Raw genomic sequence first — 12,864 nt, 5'->3', positions numbered from 1 at the left:
GTCGCTTTCCCTCTATGATACAGCGGCGCAAGTAGACCTGGCATTCCCAATTGATGTCTGTCTGCCATGTAAGCAGGGTCATCCTGCGGGGCATGAAGCCATTGATTAATAACTTTTAATTGTGCCGCCCAATAATAGAGTTGCATGTGGGGCAGAGCTATCCCTCCATCGTACCAGCCTCTCGTGAGTTTAACATGCGCTATTCGGGGCGGGTGCTCGTCCCACAGCAGGCTATTCACCACCGCTGTCACTTGTCGGGTATAATCCGCAGGTATCAGACTAGGGGCATTCTCTAACACATATAGGAAGCGGGGCAGCACCAGCATTTTGAACAGCGCTGCTCTACCTAATAACGTCAGCGGAAGGGTCTTCCAGTGTCTGACATCTCCCTTCAGTCTAGTCAATGGCGGCAGCAAGTTTTTCGCGTAGAAAACTGTGGTGTCACGCGTGACGTAGATACCCAGGTACTTAAAGGATGAGCCCGCCGTTAGTAGGGGGCATCCATTCGGCAGCGTGGGGGGGGGGCCCCGCAACACATACATGACAGATTTGGTCCAGTTTATCCGATATCCCGATGTACGCCCGTGTTCCTCACAAATTGCCAGCAACGCAGGGATCCCGTCGTCGGGGTCCGTGAGGTAGAGTAACATATCGTCAGCGTATAGGGATACCCTGTCTTCCCATCCGCCTCCCCATACGATCCCCCGCAACAGTGTCGTGGCCCTAAGCATCACCGCGAGCGGTTCAAGAGCCAACGCAAAGAGTAATGGCGAGAGCGGGCATCCCTGCCTCGTCCCCCTGCTCAGAGGTTTCTCACGGGAGATATGTCCATTTGCCGTCACTCGTGCCACTGGAGCTGTATACAGAAGTCTCACCCAGGCTATATATTTGGGGCCAAAGCCCATATGAGCCAGTACTGCAAGAAGGTATCCCCATTCCACCATATCAAATGCCATCCTAGCATCCAGGGATAGGATGACCGTCGGTGCAGTCAATAGCGAAGCACGGGCCATTGCTCCATGAACTCGCCGGAGGTTCAGAGCCGTGCTTCTATGTGGCATAAAGCCTGATTGATCCGGGTGAATGAGTTGGGCAAGGTGCGGCATCAACCTGGTGGCTAGGAGTTTCGCTAGTATTTTAGCCTCTATATTGAGGAGTGAAATCGGGCGATAGGAGCCACATTCCTCCGGCGGTTTGCCAGGTTTTGGGATCGCCACGATGATGGCCTGTCGTTGATCATGGGGCAATACCCCCCTGGCCAGGCTGTCCGTGTACATGGCTAACAGGTGTGGGCTGAGCGTGTCCGACATCACCTTACACCACTCAACCGGGATACCGTTAGGGCCCATAGCTTTCCCTGAGTTTATCATATCTATGGCTCCCTGAACTTCCTCCACTGTGAGGTCGGATTCGAGGTCTTCCACAGCATCCTGTGACAAGGTCGGCGTGGGCACATCGCGCAACGCTGCCTCCGCCATCTCCGTCGTGACCCTATCCTCAGGGGTATACACCTCCTGAAAGTGGTCCGCCAGCAGGTCCACTATCACCGCTGGTCGCGTGTGCAGCTCTCCATTCCTGTCCGCCAGTTGCAATATACTCCTGGCTCCTCCCCCCTTCTTTTCCAGCCATGCCAGTAGTTTACTTGCCTTGTCCCCCACATCATAAACTGTCTGTGTTGAAGCGGTTATGTGTTCTAGGGCCTTCTTCTTCAGGTGGGCAGTGTGGAGTTGTTCACTTAGCCGGAGGGAGTGTAGGGTGTCGGGGGACGGATCCTTCGTGTGTGCTGTGTGCGCCTCGGCCAGGCGGAGCTCCAAGTGTGCGGTTTCTAGTTCCTGTGTGCGCCTGTACCCACCGATAGTCGATATTGCTTGGCCCCTGAGGACCGCTTTATATGCTTCCCAAAGGGTAGTGGGGGAGTCCACTGAATCCACGTTTTCAGCAAAATAGCTATGAGTTGCCTTTTTTAGTTCCTTTTTTATCGCTGGGACTGCTAAGTATCCCGGTCGTAACTGATACAATCGTCTATACACCCGTTCCTGACACGATAGTGTGAGGGTGAGGGGGGAGTGGTCAGATATACCCCTTGGTTTGATTTGAACTGCATCTATGCCAAGGCGACCCTCCCCTAAAGCAAAAAAGTAGTCAATGCGCGAAAGGCTATTATGTGTCGCCGAGTAGTATGTGTATTGTTGCTCACTGGGGTGCATCGCGCGCCACAAGTCTATCAATCCCTGTGAGTCCACAAACTCTCTGAATCGGGAGGCGACCGGGGCATTCTGTCGCACCGGGAATCTGTCCTGAGCGTTGTGCATCACTGCATTAAAGTCACCCCCCACAATCAAGTCACCCTCCGGCAGCTCCAGTAGGAACTTCCCCAATGCAGGAAGCGTTATGTTGTGTAGTGCTGGGGGGATGTAGACCGATACTATGGTTAGTGGTTTACCCTCCCACTGGCCCCAGGCTGCCGCAAATCTGCCCTGAGCGTCCGTTTTTGTGGAGGTGAGTAAGAACGGTGACGATCTACGCATCAGAATCCCCGTCCCCCTCGAACCCGAGGTAAAGTCAGAATGTACCACCATGTGATATCCCTTCCTGTTCAGTGCCTGACTAGCTGTACCCATTTATTTATTTATTTATTTAATTTATATGGCGCGTTATAACCACAGGGGTCTCTAAGCGCTGTCTGTCCAGATTTACATGCAGGATGTTACATAGTGAGATGTTACAAACGAAAGGCTGTGCACCTAGAAGCTACTCCATGCTTGTTTGTACAACACAGTTTTTAGTTTTTTTCTAAAGGGAAGTAGACTACTTTCCTTCCTGAGATCTGAATCCAATTTATTCCACAGTGCTGGAAGCACGTTGGAAAACGCACGGCCCCCCACCGTCGTCAGCTTGAAGCGGGATTGGGACAGGAAAGTGGCATCTGACGAGCGCAGAGTCCTGCCCGGAGTGTAGGGGGATATGCGGGATTTCAAATATTTAGGTGCTTTGCCGTGCAGAGCCTTGTGAGCAATACACAATCCCTTGAATACAATTCGCTGACGTATTGGGAGCCAATGCAGCTCCCGCATCAGGGGAGAGGCATGGGCAGTCCTGGGTTTTTTGAATATGAGCCTAGCTGCATCATTCATAACTCCCTGAAGCTTGTCCAGCAGCCGCTGAGGCAGGCCTAGGTATAGGGAGTTCCCGTAGTCCAGCCTAGCCAGAATTGTGGCTGAAACCACGTGTCTCAAGGTAGAGAATGATAGCAATGCCGAGATCTTCCTTAGCTGTTTTAGGAGGCCTATACAGGTACCCACTACAGTGGAAACCTGTTTTTCCATGGATAATTTATTATCCACATATAGGCCTAAGCTCTTGACTGCAGCTGCCGGTTTGGGTGGTGTGCCCAACTCTTTAGGCCAGAAATTGTCACTCCAGGGGTTGCCCGAGATGGAAATGGGCAACACTTCTGTCTTGTCTGGATTGACCTTCAGAGAGTTCTCCGACATCCAGTTCACTGTGGTTATCAGTATGTCCTGTAACCTAGCGGATGCTCCCGGGCCATCATCCAGCCGGATGATGATCTGGGTGTCATCGGCATAGTTAAACACTAGGCAGTCCATCCCATTCAGGAGAGCAATTAATGGCTGCAGGTAGATGTTAAAAAGTAGGGGTGACAAAGCAGAGCCCTGAGGGACCCCGCAGGTGATCGGCGCGGGGGTAGAGAGTAGATCACCCAACTGCACTCGTTGTGTCCTACCCTGCAGAAATGATGCAAGCCATGCATGCGCTGTGCCCGTGACACCAAAGGATCTCAACCGCGACAAGAGCTGTTTGTGACACACGGTGTCAAACGCCGCGGAGAGATCCAATAGTATCAGGGCACTTGATGTTTTTGCATCGGCCCGAATTCTTAACTCATCCAGAATAGATGTCATAACTAGTTCCGTGCTATGATTAGCGCGGAACCCTGCCTGATTGGTCTCCAGCAGGTTATTACTTTCTAGATGGGCCGAGAGAAGGGCTAGCACATGCTGCTCAATCACTTTGGCCAAGAAAGGCAGCTGAGAGATGGGCCGAAAGTTTTTCAGGCATTTTGTGTCTGCGCCGGGTTTCTTCAATAAGGGGATCAGGCGAGCCTCTTTGAAGGCTAGAGGGATCTGTCCTGTACAAAGAGAGGTGTTCAATAAGTGCAGGACCTCTTCCTCTAATCCTGGCATTGCCACCTTAAATATGTCAGGAGGGCAGGGGTCAGCCCGGGAACCTGATTTAACTCGGCCTAGGATGTTGAGTAATTCTAGTTTGGACATAGGGGCGAACTCAACTAATGAAGGAGTGTTTAATGGGTTGATAAGGTCAGGTAGGCCGGAGGGACAGTCGAGGGGTACAGTTTCCTCAATTTCGTGTAGAATGTCAGATATCTTCTTTACAAAGAAGTCCTGAAACCTCTGACAGTCCACCTGAGTAAACTCAGGGCTTTGCTCTTTGTTGACCCTGAGCTCTGCCAAAACCCGAAAGATTTCTTTTTGTGGGTTTTTTGCAGCCACTATTCTCTCCTCGAAAAAAATAGCCTTCCTAGAATGTATAGCTAGCTTATACTGGGCTAGGGATGAAACATATTCTTGTTTGGAGATGGCGTCGTATTTTTTACGCCATGCCCGTTCTTTCTTCCTCACCCCACGTTTCATCTCCCTTAGGGAATCATTGTACCAAGGTGCCCCCGCTCCTCTTGCCACCTTCTTTGTCAAGTGTGTCTTCTGCTGTAGCACCAATGCTGGTGCAGCCCTCTTGATGCTCTGCAGCACTAAGCCCCTCTTGATTTTGTCCCCCAGACCTCTTACATTCCAAGTCATAATCTGCAGCGGAGCCACCCGTGTCAGCTGATGGGGGTCTATCCCTGTATTATCTGCCTGTGCGTTGTTTGCCATGGTGCAATTCGAGGTGCAGTCGACCTGACCGCCACTATGTAAATCTTAAACATAAAGCGGGAAATGTCAGTGTCCTTGCGCAGAGCTATCTCACATTGTGTTGTTTCAGCCTGTGGTAAACATGCATCCATCCCCTGTATCGAAGCTCGTACATTCTGTAGTAACTTAACAACAAATAACATCACCTGCACTGAGGTACAAACTATGTAACTCATCCCCTCTTGAATACCCCCCCTCCCTGCCCTCATGCCAAACGGACCCAAAACTGCCCGCCTCCCCAACCTAGCAGAGTGCTTAGCCCCTAAAGAAAACATGATACTTGCTCGTTGAGGGGAGGAGTGCCCCACGACCTGCGGCCCCTCGTACTCTCTGCGGGGTGCCCTGCACCCAATGTGCAAGGGCAGTCTCTCATGCCGCAGTTACTCATATTCACCATCTTGTATCCACCGGGTGATCATTATTCTAGCGCCGAAGCATCGTCCAGTCTGCCCGACTCATCTGACCGTTCTCCGTCCATGCGGTCAGGGGCCGGCGAGCCAGCGCGGCCCTTCTCTGCCTGTTCACCCTTTTTCCTGTTCCCCCTGCGGTTGTGGGCGGTCGGCCTCCATCCATCAAGCCATTCTCTCGCCGCCTCAGGATTGTCAAAGAACCAAGTCTTGTTTTCCGCTATGACTCGCAGTCTGTCCGGAAATATCATCGAGTACGGAATCTCTCGGGCTCTCAGTTCCCTTTTAATATCCAGGAATGTTTTCCTTCGACGCGCGACCTCCGTGGTGTAGTCCGGAAAGAAGGCAAGCGTCGCATTCTGGATCTTGATAGGAGGGGATCTCCGTGCCGCCTGCAATATGGCGTCCCTGTCGCGGAAGTTGAACATGCGCGCCGTAATGGGTCTTTGGAGGGGCTCCCAGCCGCGGTCTGCCCCCTGGTACTCTGTGCGCTCTTTCCACCGAGAAGAACGTCGATAGACCCTTGGGCTTCAGCTCGGTTTTGATCAGTTCCTCAACAAATAAGTCCGTTGCTTCTGTGCCTTCCGATTCCGGAACTCCCAAAATTCTAATGTTGTTGCGTCGTGACCTCCCTTCCTGGTCGTCCAGCTTGTCTTTCAGCGCTCTGTTCTCTGCCTTGACACGTTCCATCGCCGTCTGTAGCTCCGACACATCCTCCACCAGCGATTTGGTAACTATCTCCAGCGAGCCCACCTTTTCGGAAACTTTGTGAAGATCCGCCCTCAGTAAGGTGATCTCTGTGGAGATGGAGCCCACCGTAGTCTGCACCTGTTGCAAAGTGCGCATCACATCGTCCAACGTCGCCTTCGAACCTCCGCTGGCTCCTTCCCCCATGTGCTTGCCGGGTGGCCCGCACTCAGTTGGTGAGGACGCTCCCTTGTTGTAGGCATATTTCTCGAGGCGGGTCTGTGTCGCATTCCCTCTGGACCCCTTCCCAGCCATCACTCCGGAGAGGATCACGCGTGTGTGTTATGTCCGTGGCTGGTGACGCAATCTCAGAGATTGTGCAGTCTTGTGCCACCTGTTGCAGTCTTGCGACTTATGGCCCTACCTTGCTCCGGTGCCCAAGCGGGAGATAATGTGTGGAGCAGGCCAAGGTGCCCCGCGCAAGCACACCGGGTCGGGGATTGCAGTTAACTTACTTCCCCGCGGTGTCCGATGCGTCTCACCGTTTCAATCAGGGGGTAAACGCCGTCTGTTAGGTGTCCACCGCGCCCGGCCTCCAGGCGCCCACTCCTGTGGTGCCCTCTCGCACTTCGTCCCCACACGGATGGGCAGATCTGCCCTGTTAGTCCCGCGAGCCTCCGGGACCCAGCCGCCACTCTCGCCTCCCTCGACGGACACGTCGGGGGAGGTCAGCCAAGTGTTTCGATGGGGTGGGGCTCTTACCCCAGACGTGGGCCCTTCGCCCGTCCGCTCTTCGCGGGATGTTCCTCACTCTTCAGGGCCTCAGGTCCCAGGCCACGCCGGCTCGCCAGCGCCCTTCACCCCGTTCCGCACTTTCCCTTCGGCAATTATTGTAGGACCCAGCGGGTGTCGGGCACAGCAGGCGGAGCCCCAGCGGCGGCCCGGCCGTCCCTTTCGGCTTGCCTTGGTCCGTCTCTGCTCCGCAGTTCTCCGATCGGGCACTTCCGGTCCGGCTAGCCCTCACGCCTCGCACTTCCGGTCGGGGTGGCCCAGTACCTGCTCCCGCGGCTTCGGATCACCGATCAGGCCGCGCCGGTCACCAGTGCTCAGTCGGTCTTCCCGGTGTCGGATCTTCGCCGGAGTTGCAGCAGTCCATTCCGCCCGGTCTCGGGCTTCAGGCACTCCCCAACAGAGACGGGTAGTGTGTCGGATGAGAAGAAGGATGGTCGGAGAGGCCGCTCTGGTCACGGAGCTAATCCTCTAAGCCGCCGCCATGCTTGGCTGCAAGCCACGCCCCCATCAACTGTGTTTTTTGCAATTTTCACCCCGAGTGTGCTGGGTATGCTCAGACGTGAGTCCCAGGCTCTCCACACCACTGGAGTCAAGCTATCCAGGCTGATGAAGGCTGATAGCCAGAAACCGGTCCTTGGATGCTTGATTTCGGTCTGGGAAAGACATGGCTTGGTAGTTCGGACTGGACTGGTCCCATGAGGCACAGGGTCAGAGCTGATTTGCATATAGCCAGTGTCTAAGTCAGGGTGGTGTGGAGTGCAAAAAAACCGATGGATTTAGGCCCAGATCCTTGTACTGGGGAGAATGTATGACATTGTTCTACATTCTTACCATCAACTGTGTTTTTTGCAATTTTCACCCCGAGTGTGCTGGGTATGCTCAGACGTGAGTCCCAGGCTCTCCACACCACTGGAGTCAAGCTATCCAGGCTGATGAAGGCTGATAGCCAGAAACCGGTCCTTGGATGCTTGATTCCGGTCTGGGAAAGACATGGCTTGGTAGTTCGGACTGGACTGTTCCCATGAGGCACAGGGTCAGAGCTGATTTGCATATAGCCAGTGTCTAACCCAGGGTGGTGTGGAGTGCAAAAAAAACGATGGATTTAGGCCCAGATCCTTGTACTGGGGAGAATGTATGACATTGTTCTACATTCTGTCCATCAACTGTGTTTTTTGCAATTTTCACCCCGAGTGTGCTGGGTATGCTCAGACGTGAGTCCCAGGCTCTCCACACCACTGGAGTCAAGCTATCCAGGCTGATGAAGGCTGATAGCCAGAAACCGGTCCTTGGATGCTTGATTCCGGTCTGGGAAAGACATGGCTTGGTAGTTCGGACTGGACTGTTCCCATGAGGCACAGGGTCAGAGCTGATTTGCATATAGCCAGTGTCTAACCCTGGGTGGTGTGGAGTGCAAAAAAAACGATGAATTTAGGCCCAGATCCTTGTACTGGGGAGAATGTATGACATTGTTCTACATTCTGTCCATCAACTGTGTTTTTTGCAATTTTCACCCCGAGTATGCTCAGACGTGAGTCCCAGGCTCTCCACACCACTGGAGTCAAGCTATCCAGGCTGATGAAGGCTGATAGCCAGAAACCGGTCCTTGGATGCTTGATTCCGGTCTGGGAAAGACATGGCTTGGTAGTTCGGACTGGACTGTTCCCATGAGGCACAGGGTCAGAGCTGATTTGCATATAGCCAGTGTCTAACCCAGGGTGGTGTGGAGTGCAAAAAAAACGATGGATTTAGGCCCAGATCCTTGTACTGGGGAGAATGTATGACATTGTTCTACATTCTGTCCATCAACTGTGTTTTTTGCAATTTTCACCCCGAGTGTGCTGGGTATGCTCAGACGTGAGTCCCAGGCTCTCCACACCACTGGAGTCAAGCTATCCAGGCTGATGAAGGCTGATAGCCAGAAACCGGTCCTTGGATGCTTGATTCTGGTCTGGGAAAGACATGGCTTGGTAGTTCGGACTGGACTGTTCCCATGAGGCACAGGGTCAGAGCTGATTTGCATATAGCCAGTGTCTAACCCAGGGTGGTGTGGAGTGCAAAAAAAACGATGGATTTAGGCCCAGATCCTTTTACTGGGGAGAATGTATGACATTGTTCTACATTCTGTCCATCAACTGTGTTTTTTGCAATTTTCACCCCGAGTGTGCTGGGTATGCTCAGACGTGAGTCCCAGGCTCTCCACACCACTGGAGTCAAGCTATCCAGGCTGATGAAGGCTGATAGCCAGAAACCTGTCCTTGGATGCTTGATTCCGGTCTGGGAAAGACATGGCTTGGTAGTTCGGACTGGACTGTTCCCATGAGGCACAGGGTCAGAGCTGATTTGCATATAGCCAGTGTCTATCCCAGGGTGGTGTGGAGTGCAAAAAAAACGATGGATTTAGGCCCAGATTCTTGTACTGGGGAGAATGTATGACATTGTTCTACATTCTGTCCATCAACTGTGTTTTTTGCAATTTTCACCCCGAGTGTGCTGGGTATGCTCAGACGTGAGTCCCAGGCTCTCCACACCACTGGAGTCAAGCTATCCAGGCTGATGAAGGCTGATAGCCAGAAACCGGTCCTTGGATGCTTGATTCCGGTCTGGGAAAGACATGGCTTGGTAGTTCGGACTGGACTGTTCCCATGAGGCACAGGGTCAGAGCTGATTTGCATATAGCCAGTGTCTAACCCAGGGTGGTGTGGAGTGCAAAAAAAACGATGGATTTAGGCCCAGATCCTTGTACTGGGGAGAATGTATGACATTGTACTACATTCTGTCCATCAACTGTGTTTTTTGCAATTTTCACCCCGAGTGTGCTGGGTATGCTCAGACGTGAGTCCCAGGCTCTCCACACCACTGGAGTCAAGCTATCCAGGCTGATGAAGGCTGATAGCCAGAAACCGGTCCTTGGATGCTTGATTCCGGTCTGGGAAAGACATGGCTTGGTAGTTCGGACTGGACTGTTCCCATGAGGCACAGGGTCAGAGCTGATTTGCATATAGCCAGTGTCTAACCCAGGGTGGTGTGGAGTGCAAAAAAATCGATGGATTTAGGCCCAGATCCTTGTACTGGGGAGAATGTATGACATTGTTCTACATTCTGTCCATCAACTGTGTTTTTTGCAATTTTCACCCCGAGTGTGCTGGGTATGCTCAGACGTGAGTCCCAGGCTCTCCACACCACTGGAGTCAAGCTATCCAGGCTGATGAAGGCTGATAGCCAGAAACCGGTCCTTGGATGCTTGATTCCGGTCTGGGAAAGACATGGCTTGGTAGTTCGGACTGGACTGTTCCCATGAGGCACAGGGTCAGAGCTGATTTGCATATAGCCAGTGTCTAACCCAGGGTGGTGTGGAGTGCAAAAAAACGATGGATTTAGGCCCAGATCCTTGTACTGGGGAGAATGTATGACATTGTTCTACATTCTGTCCATCAACTGTGTTTTTTGCAATTTTCACCCCGAGTGTGCTGGGTATGCTCAGACGTGAGTCCCAGGCTCTCCACACAACTGGAGTCAAGCAATCCAGGCTGATGAAGGCTGATAGCCAGAAACCGGTCCTTGGATGCTTGATTCCGGTCTGGGAAAGACATGGCTTGGTAGTTCGGACTGGACTGTTCCCATGAGGCACAGGGTCAGAGCTGATTTGCATATAGCCAGTGTCTAACCCAGGGTGGTGTGGAGTGCAAAAAAACCGATGGATTTAGGCCCAGATCCTTGTACTGGGGAGAATGTATGACATTGTTCTACATTCTGTCCATCAACTGTGTTTTTTGCAATTTTCACCCCGAGTGTGCTGGGTATGCTCAGACGTGAGTCCTAGGCTCTCCACACCACTGGAGTCAAGCTATCCAGGCTGATGAAGGCTGATAGCCAGAAACCGGTCCTTGGATGCTTGATTCCGGTCTGGGAAAGACATGGCTTGGTAGTTCGGACTGGACTGTTCCCATGAGGCACAGGGTCAGAGCTGATTTGCATATAGCCAGTGTCTAACCCAGGGTGGTGTGGAGTGCAAAAAAAACGATGGATTTAGGCCCAGATCCTTTTACTGGGGAGAATGTATGACATTGTTCTACATTCTGTCCATCAACTGTGTTTTTTGCAATTTTCACCCCGAGTGTGCTGGGTATGCTCAGACGTGAGTCCCAGGCTCTCCACACCACTGGAGTCAAGCAATCCAGGCTGATGAAGGCTGATAGCCAGAAACCGGTCCTTGGATGCTTGATTCCGGTCTGGGAAAGACATGGCTTGGTAGTTCGGACTGGACTGTTCCCATGAGGCACAGGGTCAGAGCTGATTTGCATATAGCCAGTGTCTAACCCAGGGTGGTGTGGAGTGCAAAAAAAACGATGGATTTAGGCCCAGATCCTTGTACTGGGGAGAATGTATGACATTGTTCTACATTCTGTCCATCAACTGTGTTTTTTGCAATTTTCACCCCGAGTGTGCTGGGTATGCTCAGACGTGAGTCCCAGGCTCTCCACACCACTGGAGTCAAGCTATCCAGGCTGATGAAGGCTGATAGCCAGAAACCGGTCCTTGGATGCTTGATTCCGGTCTGGGAAAGACATGGCTTGGTAGTTCGGACTGGACTGTTCCCATGAGGCACAGGGTCAGAGCTGATTTGCATATAGCCAGTGTCTAACCCAGGGTGGTGTGGAGTGCAAAAAAAACGATGGATTTAGGCCCAGATCCTTGTACTGGGGAGAATGTATGACATTGTACTACATTCTGTCCATCAACTGTGTTTTTTGCAATTTTCACCCCGAGTGTGCTGGGTATGCTCAGACGTGAGTCCCAGGCTCTCCACACCACTGGAGTCAAGCTATCCAGGCTGATGAAGGCTGATAGCCAGAAACCGGTCCTTGGATGCTTGATTCCGGTCTGGGAAAGACATGGCTTGGTAGTTCGGACTGGACTGTTCCCATGAGGCACAGGGTCAGAGCTGATTTGCATATAGCCAGTGTCTAACCCAGGGTGGTGTGGAGTGCAAAAAAAACGATGGATTTAGGCCCAGATCCTTGTACTGGGGAGAATGTATGACATTGTTCTACATTCTGTCCATCAACTGTGTTTTTTGCAATTTTCACCCCGAGTGTGCTGGGTATGCTCAGACGTGAGTCCCAGGCTCTCCACACCACTGGAGTCAAGCTATCCAGGCTGATGAAGGCTGATAGCCAGAAACCGGTCCTTGGATGCTTGATTCCGGTCTGGGAAAGACATGGCTTGGTAGTTCGGACTGGACTGTTCCCATGAGGCACAGGGTCAGAGCTGATTTGCATATAGCCAGTGTCTAACCCAGGGTGGTGTGGAGTGCAAAAAAACGATGGATTTAGGCCCAGATCCTTGTACTGGGGAGAATGTATGACATTGTTCTACATTCTGTCCATCAACTGTGTTTTTTGCAATTTTCACCCCGAGTGTGCTGGGTATGCTCAGACGTGAGTCCCAGGCTCTCCACACAACTGGAGTCAAGCAATCCAGGCTGATGAAGGCTGATAGCCAGAAACCGGTCCTTGGATGCTTGATTCCGGTCTGGGAAAGACATGGCTTGGTAGTTCGGACTGGACTGTTCCCATGAGGCACAGGGTCAGAGCTGATTTGCATATAGCCAGTGTCTAACCCAGGGTGGTGTGGAGTGCAAAAAAAACGATGGATTTAGGCCCAGATCCTTGTACTGGGGAGAATGTATGACATTGTTCTACATTCTGTCCATCAACTGTGGTTTTTGCAATTTTCACCCCGAGTGTGCTGGGTATGCTCAGACGTGAGTCCTAGGCTCTCCACACCACTGGAGTCAAGCTATCCAGGCTGATGAAGGCTGATAGCCAGAAACCGGTCCTTGGATGCTTGATTCCGGTCTGGGAAAGACATGGCTTGGTAGTTCGGACTGGACTGTTCCCATGAGGCACAGGGTCAGAGCTGATTTGCATATAGCCAGTGTCTAACCCAGGGTGGTGTGGAGTGCAAAAAAAACGATGGATTTAGGCCCAGATCCTTGTACTGGGGAGAATGTATGACATTGTTCT

This window comes from Lissotriton helveticus, chromosome 2_1 (assembly GCF_964261635.1).
Source record: "Lissotriton helveticus chromosome 2_1, aLisHel1.1, whole genome shotgun sequence".
NCBI classification, from domain to species: Eukaryota; Metazoa; Chordata; class Amphibia; order Caudata; family Salamandridae; genus Lissotriton; species Lissotriton helveticus.
The sequence above is the reverse complement of the archived record's forward strand: the minus strand, read 5'-3'. Positions refer to the sequence as shown.